Source organism: Dermacentor silvarum, chromosome 5 (genome assembly GCF_013339745.2).
Source record: "Dermacentor silvarum isolate Dsil-2018 chromosome 5, BIME_Dsil_1.4, whole genome shotgun sequence".
NCBI lineage: Eukaryota > Metazoa > Arthropoda > Arachnida > Ixodida > Ixodidae > Dermacentor > Dermacentor silvarum.
Genome location: NC_051158.1, coordinates 24,230,108 through 24,248,773, shown reverse-complemented (window position 1 = coordinate 24,248,773; position 18,666 = coordinate 24,230,108). Strand labels below are relative to the sequence as shown.

At 45.5% G+C, this 18,666-nt stretch overlaps 1 protein-coding gene across 1 annotated transcript in view; it reads left to right on the top strand.

The window, feature by feature from the left end:
- Positions 1-2,759: 2,759 nt before the first annotated feature.
- Positions 2,760-18,666, top strand: part of LOC119454010 (sodium/calcium exchanger 2-like) — a 39,509-nt gene continuing 23,602 nt past the window's right edge. The window contains exon 1 of the mRNA XM_037716027.2: positions 2,760-3,154. The gene's annotated coding sequence lies outside the window, so the exon portion shown is untranslated. The remainder of the gene's footprint in view (positions 3,155-18,666) is intronic.

Genomic DNA, 18,666 nt, shown 5'->3' with positions numbered 1-18,666 from the left:
TGGCGGTGCTGCAAGGAGCCGAGAGGCGCACGCGGCGTTCGCCGCTCTGTGATTGGTAGAAACGCGCCACACGCCGCGCTGTGATTGGTCGACAATTTTCTCGCACGGTCAACGAACGGTCAACTCCAGCGACCTGCGTAACGGGGCCCTCAAAGCTTTCGCTTAAAAAAAAAAAGAATAGAGGGCTGTAAATATGCTCGTTATCAGCTAACGAGGAATATCGTTAACGAGGACTGAAGTCACGAACTACGCCAGTGAATTTCTTTCAAACAGCTTTTATCTTTCCGAAAACATTTTCACAGACCGCAAATACCCCATTCTTTCAGTTGCATGAGCACGGCTCGGAAGAGGAGACGCGTCCTTGTATTACGTTTTCGCAAGAAATTTCCGCACGATGGACCACTCTCGCAAAACACAATATTAGAACATTTGTAACATTGCTCCAATAAAAATGATGCAACATGCTTTCATAATATTATTCCGCAGTCCTCAGAGAACAATTTGGGTGACATCGAACGAGATCGAGACGGTTTTTTTTATGACCATTCATCAACGGAGTAACATTTTTCTAATATTTGACGTTTTCAGTAAAAATGTTTTTACTTTAAGAATAAGTAGAAGAATCAAAATGCACAGGTTTATTATCCCCCTAAATACTTATGTCTGCTGTAAATCGCAACAAAGTGGGATGAACAGAGAAGCAGGAACAGAGTCCCAAAATATGAGCAAGCTTGATAAATGTAGCGTTCTCGATATATTTTTTTTAATTTGCTCTGTTCACAAATCCAGAAAATGCTGTGAGCTACTTTCCCTTTATTTCTATTTGCACTGGAAATAAATATATTTGCTATACTATACTTTTGTGGCCTTAAGCATTGTCTCGAACTTACAAAAAAACACATTTCGTAAAATTGTCGTCCTCGCACGACAACCCTTGATGAATTTCTTCCCGTTTACTAATACTCGTAGCTTTCTTTAAAAACAAATAGCAGTTTAGCAGTATTCAGTCACGTGTGCATAATGTGCGAATTTATAAAAATGTCAATCATGGCGCCTGTTTCGATCTCTCGTGGAATTTACCAGCTGTAAAGGTTGGCGTCGGAGTGGCGTGAACATGGACGCGTCCTTGCCTCGTAAAGTGTCACATAGTGAGGGAACAAAAAACATGCGAGTTTGCACGAAGATAAGCTGTGACGTCAGCGTATATATATATATATATATATATATATATATATATATATTATTTAGAAACCACTCTTTGTCCGAGCTATATAAATAGAAACCAAACCAGTCTGTTGAAGCTGTGCGTGACTTTCTTGTGGACAGTGACCTCATTAGTTCAATTTGTACTGAATAGTGCCGCGCAACTAGTATATTGTTTTTTTTTTCACTTTCTTTAAAGATAAAATTACAGCGTTATCGCTTAAACGAGTCGTTGGTGTCAACTGTTTAAGCTTCAGTGGAGGCTCTCGCACTTGTCTTAAGTCATGTGCTAGGTTCTGCGTAGCGTTTGCACAAGAACATTATTTTATTTCGTTCTGTTGTTTTTAGAATGTAGATTTTTGTACGTTTCGCGATTACGTTTGAAATCAGTGTGAACGGCTGCTAAAATTTCAATATTTCTCTATTTTCTCTTGATTAGGGCTATGCATTTTAGCTATGATTTCGGAATATCAGGCTAGCATTTTTCAGCGAAGCTTCGCATCTTGTCGCTGTTGAAGAAAAAGATAACTATATCATTAACAGCAGCAGACGACACTTCGTTAGCAGACGACCGACACGTGTGCCGCGGACTGTACATAGCAGACGTGCAAATGATGGCAATCACAGCGCAGCGTCCTCGTTTGCAGCCAGTCGAACGCGAAGATCCAGGACAATGGGAAGATCAATTTTGTTGGCTTTCAAGGCAGCCATGCTGCAGTGGCGCATCGCTTCTGGTCACGACTCACCTGCTCCAGTGGCCAGAGCAGAAGCGCCGTTTTGCACGCCATCCATCGGTTTCGGTTCGTGACCCGTCGACCGCGGCATCGTCCGGCGGCTACACGCTCGGAGTTCAAAGCTCGGCCACACGAATTGTATTAGACAGCGGATACGAGTCGAAGATCGCACCGATCGATACGACGACGGCGACATTTGGTATGGCGGTCAATAAATAGCGCATCCGGCAGTCTCTGTCAGTTTACTTGTAGCAGACGACTCAGCGCTAGTCAGCGTGAGCGTTGCAAAAGATGGCGATGAACACACAGCGATGAACACGAAAACGGTTGAGAGCCGGACCTTCTGAGCAGCTTATAGCGCGTATGTGTCACACTAGCGCGGGCCATTCATTCGCGCGTGAGTCACAACCGGTCACAACTGCTTCACTCGAAGCCGCAAATGCCCACGCGCAAGCTTCTCTAGCGATACGGGAGACAAAAAAACAAAACAAAAGCGAGAACAAAAAGCAAGCAAACTTGGCAGCGTTCTTAGCGCGTAGCAGACGACAACAAGGCTCGACGCGCGAAGAATCGGCAAAAGATGCACCGCCGGCAGGCGGCCTTCGGTTGGCTGAGCTCGAATGACCGGAGGTGACGTAATGGAATGCAGAAAAAAAAAAAAACCGACGGAAGAAGCAGAAAAGAAGAAATGAAAACCAGAACCGAAACAAAGATGGCGGCCGCCACAGCGCCGAGCAGACGACGCGCGGAGCTGCGGCTGAGCAACCAGTTTTTCCCGTTATTTCGCTTTGCTGTTTTACTCCCTTTTCTCGCCCGTCACAAACACGGACTACGCGCTGATGGCGCTGCGGCGTACTCCGCTCTTCGGCCGGCGTGCGTGCCTCCTTTGGCGCCTCATTTTTTTTTCTCTCTCTCTCTTTCTCTCTGTCGGCTCGTTGCGTCCTGCTGCAGTCGCGCTCTGAGGCCTCTTCAGTTGGGCGTTGTGCGGGTTGGTGTGCGGGACGCAGGCTGGAAGGGTGCATCGCTAAAAGATGCTTTAACGGTGCCGCAAACTATAGCTGTCACGTCTGGCACTGTGGTAGCAGACGCCGCTTGTTCCAGACGAAAGTGGTAGCAGACGACGCTTGTTCCAGACGAAAGTGGTAGCAGACGAAAAGTGCACACCAGACGGATACTAACGCTCAAGCCACTTGGAGGCGGGACTGCCGCTGAAAAACGTAAGTGTTCGCTCGTTCGCCGTAAACGAACGTTTAACGCGTATGTTGAAAGTATATATTGCGTGTCTCACGAATAGCTTGCTATGAAAGCAAACGTGTAATTCGCGCCGTTGTCAAATGGCTCTTAAGTATTTTACGACGATCGCGCGTTTTCGTGATCTTCTATATATATAAATAAAGCTCAGTTCTTGCCGCGCGTTTCATTGAAAGAGAGGCCCACTTAAGAGAGCGCAGGTGTCAAGATTGTTCACGACACTCACGGCTGCAAATTCCCTTTCTTTTCTGAGAACAGTTTTCTTTTGCGAGAATTCGTACGAAAGCTGGGTCTCTTCGAGAAATGAAATCCTATTGCGGTTTTTTTTTTTTTTTTTAGGGAAGTGTACATTACTTCCTGTTTTTATGACATGTCCTATATGCAGTATACGAAACTTTAAGCACACTTTTGTAGTGCAGTTCTAAAAGAATTTAGAATCGATTTACGTGCACGGCATAGACTTACTGATGACTTCTTCTCTCGGTGCTTAACCCGAGCTAGTATAGTAATCAGTCAAGAGCACAGAAACAACCACAATAGTATCAGCAACAGCGGAGTAGCTGTCAACAGCAGCATCAGTCATAAGGCTATTTACTTACAGGCCCGCGAGCAAACGCGAGGTCGTCTGCTATCGGGTTTCCAGACGACTATCCGGCCGTTATATCTTACTTTCTAGAGGAGGAGGAGGAGGAAAGAGAAAAACAGAAGGCAGGGAGGTTAACCAGAATAGCGTCCGGTTGGCTACCCTACACCGGGGGAATGGGAAAGGGGAAGACGAAGATGACAGGGAGAGAGAGGAGGGAAGGAAAGAAGGAAATTAGCGGCGAGTTCGCTGACGCGTGTGGTATTGCAACTCAAGGAGATCTCAAGAAAAGCCCTACGATGTGTGTATCTATTAGACACATGAAATAGTAGAGTAGCTCAGTGGATAGCAAATGACAGCGTTACTCTAGAGATTGTTGTTCTTAACTTGACTCGGAAGAGACAGTGAAGGTCTGCGGGCTGTGCGTCCTAGTCCACTTGTTGCACTCGTGGAAGTACAGTACGATACACTTTTAAAGGGAACACTCAGTTAGTATTCCGCCATCGATTACAGCTGCGCATGGCTCCAAACATTGCAGATGATTGTTTTTATCTGTACCTACTTAATGCATCATATCAGCCATTCTTGTACAGTTAAAGAAATAACGTCACATTGCCTTATAGTTGGTGTTAGGGTGTTTCATATTTGTTTATTTCGAAAGTTTGCCAAGTTACATAAATGATTACATGTCCCGCCGGTTTCGACGACGAACATGAACCAATAGAGTAAAAAATGGTAGTCCGGTGGTCTCGTTTTCCTTCGGGGTGCATACGCGCAACCCATTTCAATAGATATTTAGATTTCAATCAGCAGCACAAAACAGCGCTGCTAGCACCTTCTTTTGAAAGTCATATGAAGAATCTTAGTTACGTTAATAAGGGAATGCCCATAGAGCAAGAACTGCTCACAGATTACATTGGAAATTCTTCAGAGGCTGCATAATAACACACCTCATCATTCTGTGCGTACAGTATCAGCGCATTGTCTATTAAACACTTATTCCGTCTGAATGGGCGGTTGTCATTGGACAAATCACCACAAACCTTTTTTACAGAATTTCGAAGGAGGATACTCTATTGGCTATGTTATTAGTCTCTAAAGGATTCCTTCAGGCTCTATAGTAACTCAGTAGATGCTCTAGAGTAAATTAACGTTCGTTTTTGTTAGAGCTTGTCTGCTTGTCGACGGTTCGTGGGCCGTCCCTCCCACGTTGCTCCAATGTATATATAATGAAGTTCCCCAACACGAAGATAGTGATGTCTGTGTTTCTCAAACTTGTTCGCGCAATGTGATTAAACTTGCCAGCTGCCTAACGATGACATGGAAGGCTCCGTATTCAAACGTGGGACGAATGAAGGAAGAAAAAATAACATTTCTAATTTGGCTGCCGAGTTCTTGCGACACCGACCTTGCCGCTCTCAGCCTGTCTTGCTTATAATGTATTCAATGACTGCCTTAAAATGAGCAACGTTTGCATTATATTGGCACTGTTTGGAACTTTGTTCAACGTGTACGGTATGTAACGTGTTTTAATTGATACAGCTGGTGGGAAACGGCGTCATCAGTGCGTTTTTTTTTCTTCTTTCGAAGGTCATGTGAAGAATCTCACCGCTATGTTAAGTGAATGCCTATCGAGCGAGGACAGCGACATACTGACAAATTGCTTTCGAATTTCTTCATAGGGAGCTTTATTGATTGATTGATAGGGTATAACGTCACAAACCAAAACTGGCGCTATAAATAGGGAAGGAGCATAATAACCCTATTATTGCATTCATGTCTTGTTTATTTATTTCTGTTATCTTGATTTGCATTTTCCCGCTGTATTTACCTTAGTTGCTAATCTTATGTTCTACATCTTCATACGTGTCATTTCATCATTTATCATTTATTGTACCCTTAAAGGTCCCGTCAGGGACATTGCATAAGGGGACTTCATGTACTTCATGCACCAACATGAAGTCTCCCTAAAGGTTTTCCTTTGGAACCTCCTCCTGTATTACATTTACTCCGTAATTGTATTAATGTGCAATACTGATTGACTGATCGATTGATTGATTGAAATGCTGTCAGCACATTGTCCAGTAAGAGCTTATTGCTTTGGAATGGGCGGGTGTCTATAGCCGAGTCATCACAAACATTTTACCGAATTCCACTGGAGGCGGCCCTTGAAGCAATGATTTTCTACAGAGTTTCTATAGATTCTATATGAACTCGACTGGCGCTCCACAGAAACTTGACGTACGCTTTTGTAGGGGTCTTACCTCGTTATCGGCGTCTCGCGGGCAGCCTCTTCTCCTGTTTCTTACAGTGGAGATGACGAATATAGAGAGAGTACGTGTTCTCCGGATTTCGCAAACAGTTTGCGCAATGCTATTAAACCTGCTTGCTGTCTAACGACGACATGGAACGGCGCCATGTGCAAACGTGGGATGAGGGGGAAAAACACACACATATCGAACTGGTAGTCGTATTTCTATGACACGGACCTTGTCCCTGTCATCCTACCTTGCTTATCAATTATTCAACGCATGTCCTACAAAAGAGCGTCGTGTACACAATATTGACACTGGTATGAACTATGCTGCCTCTCATGCACTTTGTTTTCATAACTTATTGAGTGCCGAAGAAAACAATCCTAAGGGAAATTTTCACAAACACCTCCTTCACTTTCAGCTTTAAAAAAGCATCTGCTGAAATTCAAGAGGCTTTCTTAAAGAAACTAGGGAGCTAGAACAGTATCATATATATATATAAAGTCACCGGATGGCTGGAGAGCAGAGAGATCTTGAAGAATGTCAACGTAGCTTTCTGCATAATCGGTAGCCAAGGTTGCTTGATGTTACATTAGTGGATCAGTAGGTTTTTTTATTGTAGAATGTACAAAAAAAAAAAAAAAAGGAGCGGATTTTGAACAACCACCGCGAAATTAGAAAATACGAGCTGAAAAATGCGCTTGTCTGGTCTCAGCTGTTGGAACCCGTACACCAGTATTTGTAGGTATTTTACGTATTTTCTAAGGCAGTCATTTTTTAATTGAATTCTGGGTTTATACGTTCCAAAACCATGGCCTGATAATGAGGCACGCCGTAGTGGGGGACTCCGCATTAATTTCGACCACGTGCTCCCAAAGAACGGGACACGGGCGTCTTTGCATTTCGCCCGCATCGAAATGCGGCCGCCGCGGCCGGGATTCGATCCCGCAACCTTGGGCTTAGCATCGCAACACCCTATCCGCTAACCCAACGCGGTGGGTTCTGAGGCCTTCAGTATACCTCCTTGAGGTAATGTGTTCAATCTTACGGAGAATGACTTCATTAACGATTCAAACTTTACAGTTTTTGATGAGCTAGAATAAGAAATATTTTAGAGCTACCGTACAGGTGACAGACTAGGTGGAACACTATTTCAGAACTTGTTTATATTCGGTTATGGTTTGCGTTAATGAGTACGTCTTGCGCATTGGAAAGCCAGCCCTAAATTCGAGCGAGGACACTGAACGCCGACGCAGTTATGAAGTTACGCTTTGCCGCGCCATTTTATAACCTCAAAACCTTTGAAAACTGTTTTCTAGGTCAATTAGTGTATGGGAGATCATTAAAACATGTCTGCATTAGCTCCTCAACGCAAGCCGTTACTCGGCAAGCTTGCAAACCGCAGAGCACTGGTGCCAAAGTCCGTGAGACGTTGCGAAGAAATTCGCGAGATCGAGAAATGTGTTATATAGGGAGATTTCTAAAATTGAGCTTCAACGCTTGTTTTATCCCAGCTGCGCGCGTATACATTACGCCTGCCTGCCGAAGCTGACGCCCAGAAAAAGCATCATTTGAGCAATTAAAAAAAATTCCTGGAGTTCTCTGCAACGGGAAATTCGCAAAGCCGGAGGAATTCGTGAAAGCAACTCCCAAAAGCAACTTCCAAAAGCAACTATGATTCAGCCATGTGTGTATAAGACCCCTTAAATGTCTGCCTAAGTTGCGGTGACCAGAAGCCACCGGATTAGCAACATTGACAAATCCGGAAAGTTCTTTGTAAAAAAAAAAATGGTAAAGTCGATACATTAGTAATAAATAAACTTCCGTCAGTGATCAGTCTGCCGATGAAGGTTATGTAACGTTTGTTGTAATTACGATAGATCAATCTAACTTAGAGATTTTATACAGCTTCAGTGCGGTTAACAAGAGCGATATTACTGTAGGGTCCCATACCGATGAAGCATATTCCAAAATGGGGCCCGATATGGATGGCTCAATTTTTTCGGTGGAATTGGTGTACTTTCTTTACCGCTATATAAATAAAAACCGCGACAACGACAAATGGGTAGATCTCAATTACCGTTAGCTACTCGTCTGGTGGGTAGACTTGGGGACATGAATACGTTGTTAGAAAAGGGAAATTGTTGTCCCAGCCCCGCACATATATACATTGTCACGTTGTAGTAACGGACGTAGAAAGGCGCAGTGTCAAAACTGTTGAGTCATGAATTTGACTCTTTATTGAGCGAACGTGTGCCCAGCAAAACAAGACACACTCAAGCACAATAGCGGCAAGCAAAATGCTTCGTCGATCGTCGAGAATCTGATTCTGCGGGTCAGGCTAACGCCTTCTAGACAGCGAAAGGTCTGCGCACTTCGATCCATGACGTCATGCTATACCTTGCCCGACTGCCATGGAATCTGACGGGGACGCTCCCGAGCAAGCGGCGGTGATTTCTGACGTCACCGCTTTCGTCACGCCGGGCTTGAGAGCATGGACATTTCGGCCCAAGTAGCATGACGTCATAAAGCAGAGTGCACGGGCCCACTATCTAGGAGGCGTTGGCCAAGCACGTCGGCTTTTTATACGGGATTCGTCGAAGGTTCCAGCTTATACTCGCTGGGAGCCCGTTTGCCTTCCAGAAACCACTGCGCAATTCGTGTCGCGCGCAAAATCTGATTACACAAAGTTCGGCGACAACAGACAACGGATATTTAGAACCAGCGATGACGTTCGGGAAACTTCCGATACAAAAAGGCGCGTACGAGCGATAACATTTAACAAGTGTTAGCCGGTAAAACGCGGTGACCGGTATAGAAGATAAAACAAGTAAGCATGTCAACATGTATGGCGGTGCCTCCCCAAACCGGCCACGTCGCCGACCACCCGGAGCCACCGGATCGATGACAATTAAGGAGGCCGTTGTAATAGACCTGTGCATGTTCCGCGAGCTCGTCCATTCAAGCGCATCTCCTGCGACTATTATTTGTCGCGCGCGCTTTGTCGTGGGACGTCGCAGTTACCTGCACGCTTCCGCCCCGTGAAGCGCTGCTGCTCGTATCACACTACATCCGTTCGGCCATCGGTAACTGCGCTTGTTGCATTGCACACTGACTCTCGCGACGCTTCGATTGCTACGAACCAGTGAAGCGTGCATACGGCAACAACAGAAGGCGTCCTTCACGTCAGTGTCAAACGTGATCGAATCAAACCTCGATGGAGCGTGTAGGTTCGGTGACTGCATACCAATTATATTTTAAATTAAAGTACCTTGCAGAACCCAAATTATAGGGTAAGGGGGGAACACTTGTGAAAACAACGGAAATAGTGAACCCGCAGCATTACCAATTAAACGTAAAAATCCCGTAGATAAAACGTGATAATAAAGTACAGTTAGCATTAATGCAGTGACAATGTACAATATAGATGTATGATCAAGAAATCGGCAGGATGTGTCAGCATCGAACTTCTGTGCTCAGCGCTCAACCACCGAGCAGCCTTATGCAGACGCGTAAATGGTGACAATAAAGTTGTTCTTGTCGTTCTTGGAACGTTTATTAAAATAATCATGAAAAGTTTCCACCCCCAGGAAGTGGATCCATCAGGGCGGGAGGAACGATAAAGGAGGAGGTTAGTTCAAATATTAATCATTTTTGAGTCTTGTAGAAATTGAAGTAACGACTGGAATACGAGGCGCCGTCTCTCGGGGGTACCAGTGGGAAGGCGCCAGGCGTGCAAATCCTGAAGCCTCAGAGTAGGGGGAGGGGGGGGGGGGGGAGTGGCTATCGCTTTGCTCCTGTAAACCAGCCTGCGGAAAAAATAAAGGGAGCGCAGAAATTCCTTTGCGAGAGAGAGAGAGAAAGTGTGTGGAACGGCAGGGAGGTTAACCAGATGCGAATGTCAGGTTTGCTACCCTGCACGTGGGTTAGGAAAAAAGGGGGAGAGAAAGAAGAAGAGAGGAGAAGAAAAAAAAAACACGAACAACTTGTTACCTGTTACAACGTTCAGCTACCCTTGCGAAGAACAACTAAACGCGTTCACCGAGTCCGGTAGATCGCAAACAGCACAACAATGCCGCAGCAGTCGTCTGATATGATATGGAGTCGCTTCCATAACGTTGTCTAGGATTATCTCTTCGGGACATGCAGGTCGGTCGTCGAACTTGTTGAGCGCGGCAGTAAGTGAGCAAAAGTACGCAAGTAATTAAGGCTATGAATCCATTCATAGCTGGCACCCCCCCTTCCCCTCCTCTTCCTCATTCTCGTGTACATTTGCTCAGGCTATACGTCATGGATCCTGCAAAATGATGTCATACGCATCACGGTCAGCTGAGTTCTGCGGGATCTCTCCAGTTGGTCGTCTAGGGCGAAGCCCGTGTGCAAGGCCCTATCAGACGGTGTGTTGGACGCCGAAGCTCGCTGGCTGAAACCAGTGCCTCGAGCTGTCCTGGAAATGTTCGGGACGACAAATCGAAGATACCCAGTGGCTATGCAGTGGAACCCGGATATATCGAAGTCGGAAGGGGATCACAAAAAACTTCGATATATATCAGTAATGCGATGTATAAAATAACAATTTTATACGTGGAGTTTCAAGGGGGTTTTACTGCTGTTCGTTATACACGATAATTCGTTATATATGGGTTCGATATAACCGGGTTCGACTGTGTACCGTTCTGCTGCGGGGCACGAAGTCGCCAGTTCGAATCCCGGTCGACGCGCGGTCGCATCCCGGTGGGGGCGCTGGATGCCAAAAAAAAAGAAAAAAAAAAGGGGGGGGGGGGGCTCGTGTAACTATACAGACTTGTGTGCACGTTTGAAGCATCCCAGGTTGTCGAAATTTGTCTGGGAGCTTATTGCCACTTACTTGACAGCAGCTAGTTTTCCAACAGTCGTGAAAAATTGAGAATTGGAACGTCAATGCATCAAATGGAGGACGTTTTTTTTCTCGAGACTGGTGGTAAGCGCAGAATTTCTGCTAAATGGACGTGCTCGATTGCTCTGTTTCACTCCGGCGAGTAAGACAACACCACCTCCACGCACAAACAAAAATGGATGAGAAGAAATATCGTTAGTCAAAATTTCTTAATTAAAAGTGGGAGAAAACCTACACAGGCATTATTTTTGTGTAATTAGGAAAATAAATGAATTCACGCTTTCGTTTGATTTGATGGTAAAGTAATGTCCGCCTCTTCAAGCAGCCCGGCTGATATGACAAGACTGGGCTATCTGCATCAGACTAAAAAACAACAAAAAAAAAAAAAAGCTTGTTTCACCGTGGGCAAAATCATCTGGTCTATGACCTTATCTGGCGTGAACATTTCGAAGCGTATAAGTTCCAAGAACTTTTGAGTGCCAAAATGGGACACGCACGGATTCAGCGAGGGGCAAGTCACTTGTAGAGCCAGCCGACACATGATCGAAACCGGCTGCGTTTGCAAACTAAGTTGCAAACTATGCGCGCAGCCTGCAGCGCCACCTGACGTGGTTTCAAGATCTCGTCGGTGACATTGACATTGCGGGCGACCTGAGTGCGGAACAGACAACGACCTTCGTGTACGGGTGAACTTGCGTTTGTCACAGATGCAATGAGAGAGTGAGGGTCTCTTGTTCCGTCAACTTCTATCGACTCGCGTTAAATTTCATATACTTTACCATTCCCTTCTGTGTTAATGGAAATGCGGCACCGCGATTTATTCTACGTATAGAGGGGTCTCCTTGCTAAAAGCGTAATATGATTGAATGTCTTGTACATACAGCTATATTGATAAAGTAAACTACAGGAGAAATGCTTTGGACGTCGATAAAGTTACTAACCGTTCAGTGGCGTCAGTGTCTTTGCTGCTGTCGATATACGTGTTCCCACGCACTATTTAAAAAAAATATTGGTATAAGATTTATTTAGATGTAGATAGTTTTCCATTAGAGTTCCAAGTTGTGTGCCTCGTTACTTATATAGCAGATATTGTTCTTCATGTGCCCACTTTACGCGCGTTGTGCGTTTGAATTCGAAGAATTTTAAGTTATGCTAAACTGTGGCCGCAGCAGTAGTAGTGTTATTATTATTAGTAGTAGTGGCAGTGGTAGTCGTAGTACACTGTAAAACAATTTACACCCTTAAAAGTGAATAAGGGAGTAAATTGATCCGCAACTTACACCCTTACACCCAAGAGTGTAAGATGCGAGCTATAGATGGATTAACACCCTTACAGCCTTTCACCCAAAAGAGTGTAATTGTGCGAGTTATGGACCGATTTACATTTTATTCCCTTTTAAAGGTGTAAGTTATTTGACAATGTAGTAGTAGTAGTAGTAGAAGTAGGATGAGTAGTAGTAGTAGTAGTAGTAGTAGTAGTAGTAGTAGTAGTAGTAGTAGTAGTAGTAGTAGTAGTAGCATTACTATTAGTATAGTAGTTGTGGCAGTGTAGTCGTAGTACGTAGATAGTAAAATAACTTACATCATTAGAAGTGAATAAAGGTGTAAATTGGTCCGTAAGTTACACTCTTTCACCCAAGAGTGTAAGGTTCGAACAAGCTATTGAAGGACCGTGGTGCGAGTTAGAGACAAATTTACATCCTTACACCCAAAAGGGTGTAAGGGTGCTAGTTATGGACTGATTTACACTTTTATTCCCTTTTAAAGGTGTAAATTATTTCACAATCTAGTAGTAGTAGTAGTAGTAGTAGTAGTAGTAGTAGTAGTAGTAGTAGTAGTAGTAGTTGTTGTTGTTGTTGCTGTTGTTGGCGGTGGTGTTGTGTTGTTGCTGCAACTGTTGATATCCGCAGCAGTATTTCACAGGATTGTCTCAAAACGGAATATATTAGCCTAGATACAATGGCAGCGCCGTAGCACAGCGATATATTCCCGGAAAGTCGCGCTAAAAATGCCTCAATGTTGTCAGAGCATCGCCGCGAAACAGTCGACTTTCGCGTGTGTGCTTATCGCGCCAAAAAAAGAGAGAACGAAAGCGTCATATTTCGCAATGCGAGCCGTACACGCTTGCTTGATTTGCCTTTTGTCCTGCCTGAAATATCGCCGTTGCGCCCGACTTGTTCCTTGCTTCTTCTTTTTTGCTTTGTTTGTTTCTTCCGGTCCACATCCGCGAAACAGGTGCAAAGTCCGTAACAGGCAGCCGAGCGTGGCGCCCGGCCGCGTCACGGTAAAAGAGCACTTGGCGCTTTTTGGCGGGCACTACGTATGCGCTGGTACCGCATTTACCTTCATACAAGACGAGCCACTTTTTTACGCAACCATTAAAGGCCCACTGCGAGGAAATCTCACTTTGGCTGAATTGGTTATAAATGAACAGCAATCTTGGCAAAACTGCTGGGCGGCTAATTGTGTAATTTTCTTGTTCAGAGCCTTCTTGAATAGCGCCAAAGCAGGCGAATCGTGCACCTGGTGGAAGGTTGGCAGATACGACGTAAATACCAGCCTCCGAGATTTCTTTAGTACGCTGCGGCCACCCGCGGGTGGCCGCAGCGTGCTATCACGGAGGCCATGCTGATCACGGAGGCCATGCCCAGGAGCCGCGCTGTTTTTTAAAAGTTCTGGGTTCTACGTCATTTCTGGCGACTGGTAATGATGGGTAAATTTTCAGTTTCGGTATCAAAGAAATAGATTTTTTTTTTGCGAGCTTTTTCTTGTGTTATCCTCTCGTACTTGAAATATAAAATTTTGCATGGAGGCTGGTCTGTGTATAAACCTGCTGATCTAGGCTTTTTACGGGTTACAAAGTTTCCTAGCAGTTCGGCTTTAATACAAAAAAAAAAAAAAAAAAAAAAAACGAGTGAGGGAGGGAGTGGCGGGGGTGAATGGCGTTTGTTTAATGTATATTCGATGAAGTTGTTTTTTTGGAGGGAATCCGTTTGGCCAAAGGGTAAACGCTTGTCCGTATTTTCATTATGTTTACTGAATACCGTAACACGCGTTTATGATGATGATGATGATGATGATGTGATATTCATTGGCATCCCCTTCGAAACAGCGGTGGCAAATTAGTCACCTTTAGCCTCCTTGAGCCAATCAGGTTTTACTATACACGTATTGCAGTCTCTGCAGCAACGGTTCCGCTTGAATGCGAGTAAATACGGTACGCAGCGCTCACATAACCATGTCGCTCACGTCCTCTTCCGACGGTCCGCGTGCAGATGCGCGTCATGCTGGGGGCTTTTTCTTTTTTGCCGTCGCGACCAATCCTAAGCATTTATTTCAAGCTTCTCTTATTAATATTTTTTTTTTGTCGCAGTATAGTAGTTTATAACGCCTTCGTATACGTCTCCGCCTGCGTGTGGGTGCGTGCCTTGAACTTCTCTTATCTCATTTGCCGCGGCTGTATGTCTTTCTCGGTTACGACCACGTTTCGCTTCTTACTACCCTACTTTTTGTTTGTTTATGTATTCATTGTATCTCCGCGCAGTCTCTCATATGTCGTGACCTCGTTATCGCTATACCGCAGTCTCGGCGAAGTATTTACTTACGCACTTGCTGAGTGCTATAGAGCGTATACGTACGCGTCTTATGTGCCGGTGCGGAAATGAGAATTCTTTTTCCCGGAAAGTTAGAGACATGCCAGGCAGCTTATGGTATTTATAGGCGACTTCTCTTACTCGTATTAAGCGCCCTTGCATTTGAATGAGATGGGACTGGAACCGGAGGCAGGAAGGATGTCGAAGGGCATAGTAGATTAAGCTGTTAGTTGCGGCACGCTCAGCCTAACGTTAGAGAGCTCTTGTATAGCCGGGTTACTTTAACACTGAGTGTGCCATTTCTTTAGCAGTGCGTGACGTAAGACTTCGTTGAAGGAGCAGATTATAGGGAGTTTTAGCTGGCCGTCTGGGGATATCGTGTGCCACAGCCCACTTCTGATCACAATAACCTTGGATTAAACGTACACCTTGACCGTCTATAGAAGGTGCTTTTGAAGGTGGGTGAAATAGGGCTTTCGGAAGGAATTAAAGACAATTGGGAGTTTTCGGTCGCCGTCCGCATTGTCTTCATCAGCCGCAGTGAAGTAATGGGCGTTTGCGGTGCCGAGCGCGTGTATATGCGTCTCTGCCGACGCAAGAACGAGAGGGTATTTCTTTCCGGAAAGTTTAAGACACGTGAGACAGCTTATGAGCTTCGCTATACTTGAATTAAGTGCCCGCGCTGATGAATGGTGTAGAGTTGTAATGGTAGAGGGTGCCGCAGGCATATGCCTGCGGCACCTTCTACCATTACACCTCTACACCATTCATCAGCGCGGGCACTTAATTCAAGTATAGCGAAGCTCATAAGCTGTCTCACGTGATGTTAGTGTTAGCAGTGGGCGGCGCACAAGAAGCCTAACGTGAGAGACCATCATGCAGACAGTGCACGAGTACATATATACGCCATTTCTTTAGCAGTGGGCGACGTAAGATCTTGCGTAAGAGGCTAGATTAGCGAGTTTTAGCGGCAAGTCTGGGATATCGCACAACACCCCTTGTTTATGATGAGAATAACATTCGAGTAAAAACATCTTGGCAATCCAGTATACAGCCTGGTTGATAAAGTAGACAATTGCTGTTTGAAGGAAAATAGTGAGTTTTCAATCGCCGCCCGCATTATAGCCACCAGCCGCAGTTAAGTATTTATTTGCGCGTTTAGTGGCAATGAGTGGGCATGCATCGACGCGGGTGAGGAAATGAGAAGCGTTCTCTTCCCGGAAAGCCTGACGTCACACACGAGACAGCTTACGAGGCAGCTTGAATACATAAATTAGGTGAGTCAGCAGCAGAGTGAGGTACGACTTGGATCGGGGCTAAAAGAATGATGAAAGCATAGCAAATTAAGCTAGTCGCAGCTTTAGCCCCGTGCAGCCTATTTAACATAACATTAGAGAGATCTCACCGACGCATTAGTGGGCATTTCAGCACGTTCTGTTTGTAGTCGGCACTTCATAAAAGACATGGGTGACTGAGTAGCCTAGAGAGTTTTCTCTCTCCGTCCTTATATCACACGCTACACCTTGCTATATTGACGAGAAGAAAAAAAAAAGAGAGAACTTTAGAGAAGATGTACCTTCACAATTAAGAGCGATTCTTCCAGTGTTCCGATCAAGGAATGGAAAAAGAAAGAATAACAAGAACTAAATTGCTAATGCCTGCAATAATAATAAAGTTACTTCCGTTTCACCAGAGTTAGCAGAGCATGAATGAATTCTGGGGTTTTACGTGCCAAAACCACGATTTGATTCTGAGGCACGCCGTAGTGGGGGACTCCGGATAAATTTTGACCACCCGGGGATGTTTAACGTACCCCAAATGCACGGGACACAGGCGTTATTGCATTTCGCCCCCATGGTAATGCGGCCGGCGCGGCCGGGATTTGATCCCGCGATCTCGTGCTTAGCAGGGCAACACTAACTATAGCAGCTAAGCCACCGAGCGGGTAGTTAGCACAGTTTACTGCATGACCGTAAGTTGTAACTCGAGTTGCTACTACACGCGTAACACGATTGACAAGTTGACACGATCGTCGTCTGCTGCAGAAGCGACCGACGAGAGCCACATTCACCCGCTAGGGGAGCAGCCGGCGCTGGTGTCGCGAGCGATGTGTTTGGCGGGGTTCATTATATATATATTTGGTGACTGAACAGAAAGAAAGCGTTGCCTTTGTGCGTAAGGCTGTTGCAAAGCACTTTCTCATGCGTCCGCTGTAACTCTCCCGCGGTGAACTCACCACACTTAGACGCATGCAGATGTAGACGGCGCCGGGGGAAATCTCCGGCGCAGTGCACGTCGTGCGCTTAAACCAGCCGACCATACCCACGCGCTGTACAGGTACCTTGCGCAAGTACGGTCGTCTACGGTCTGGTGAATTGTGTAAGCCCAATTCTCTTCGCCGGCTTGGCTGATGGTTAGGCCTTCACGCAACGTTATAACGAGAGGGAAATCCGGAGCTATATACTCTATAACGAGAACCTCCGAAATGGTGTTTCAATACGCATTGGCATTAAGTGAAAGCATATGGGCTCGTAATGAGGGTCAGCGTCAACTTCGTCTGACACTTTTTATGATGGCTTTCGTAAAGCTATTTTTTAGTGGAACTGCATATAAAATGCAAATACGCTACATCTTCATTGATATATGCTAAGCGTTTTGGTTACGTGCTAACTTATTAGCAAAGAACATCGGAAAGTAGAAGCTTAATTGGTGTCATTTTTTATTGTTTACCATCACCATCAACCGCCCATTTAAGTACACAGCAGCACGAAGTAATCTCTCAGAGATTTGCAAGTTCACCTCGTTTTTCGTAAGTCCAAATCCATCGTAAGACTGCGAATTCCCTAATATCATCTCACCACCTGATTATCTGGCATTCTTGGCTGGATTGTCCTACTCTTCGCAATCGTTCCTGATACTTTACCAGATTACCCGTTACCTGCTTCACGCCTCACGTGGCTTGGCCTACCCACTAGAATACCATGCACCTACATATATATCATGTCTGCTTGCCGCCTCTTACGTTTGCACGCATCATTTCTCGTTCCACATATCGAGTAATAAAGGAAAGGAATGGCTACCAAGGGAAGGGAAGCGCAATCGAAGACGGCAGATAATTAATTGCGTGGGCTGATAAAATTGGGAATCAGCTAGCGCAAGACAGGGGCAATTGGAGATCGCAGGGAGAGGCTTCGTCCTGCAGTGGACGTAAAGGTAAGCTGATGATGACGATGATGCCATAACGGTGCGAAATCTGCGACTAAGCTGGAATATCGCTGTGACTAAGCTGTGAATTGGCACAGACCATCGCGGCTTTTGATTCCTTGCGCTGGCATGACCATGTAAGCTCATCACACATTTGCTACGGCGTACACGAGGATACATATAAAGATCCGATGGGATGCAGCCGCCGCTAACGCTGTACCTACACGCGCGTAGTGGATTGACAAAGAACTGCACGGTTTCTAACTCTTCCCTCTGGAATGAACCTTTTCACAGCCTTTATTTCTGTGACCATCTAAAGACAAGTAAGGTTAAAGAGGCCAAGAATTTGCTTAAGGCACCGGTACGCGAGTCGCGCACCTTACCCGATCGGCCTCGCGGCAAATTCAGGCCAGCTTTGTCGAAAGCACGGCTGCATAACATCAACATAAGGAAGAAAACAAAATCAAGGTCACGGATAGAAGTGCGCCGGCTTAAAAGCGTTGTTGCGCGTTACCCGACGCCGAGCCGGATATAAAAAAGAAAGAAAAAGGAAACAAGATAAAGCGGAAGCAAAACGGAAAAATAAGTTTGCGTTGAATAAAAACAAAAAAACAAAAAAGAAGAAATAGGATGTCCTGGGACCGTTCAGTGCGTAAAGAAGGCAAAAGGCCAAGAGCACCAGCGCGGGAAGTGTAATAAAACAGCCGCAGCAATGGCGGAGTCACCGTTGCGTGTCGTATACGTCGTCTGCTGGCGCAGCGCTCGATGGTTCCGTGGCAGACGGATCTCTAAGCCGGTCAGCGAGCCGAAGCAAAAGCCACTCCGAGCGGCTCGTCCGGCGGATCACGCATAATGCATACCACCGCGAAATTTGGGGCGCGAACGCGTCTTTTGCGTGCGGGGGAATTTTGTTTTCCCTTGCGGTCAGCGTACCGTTACGTGCCTAAAAGAAGAAGGGGGGGGGGGG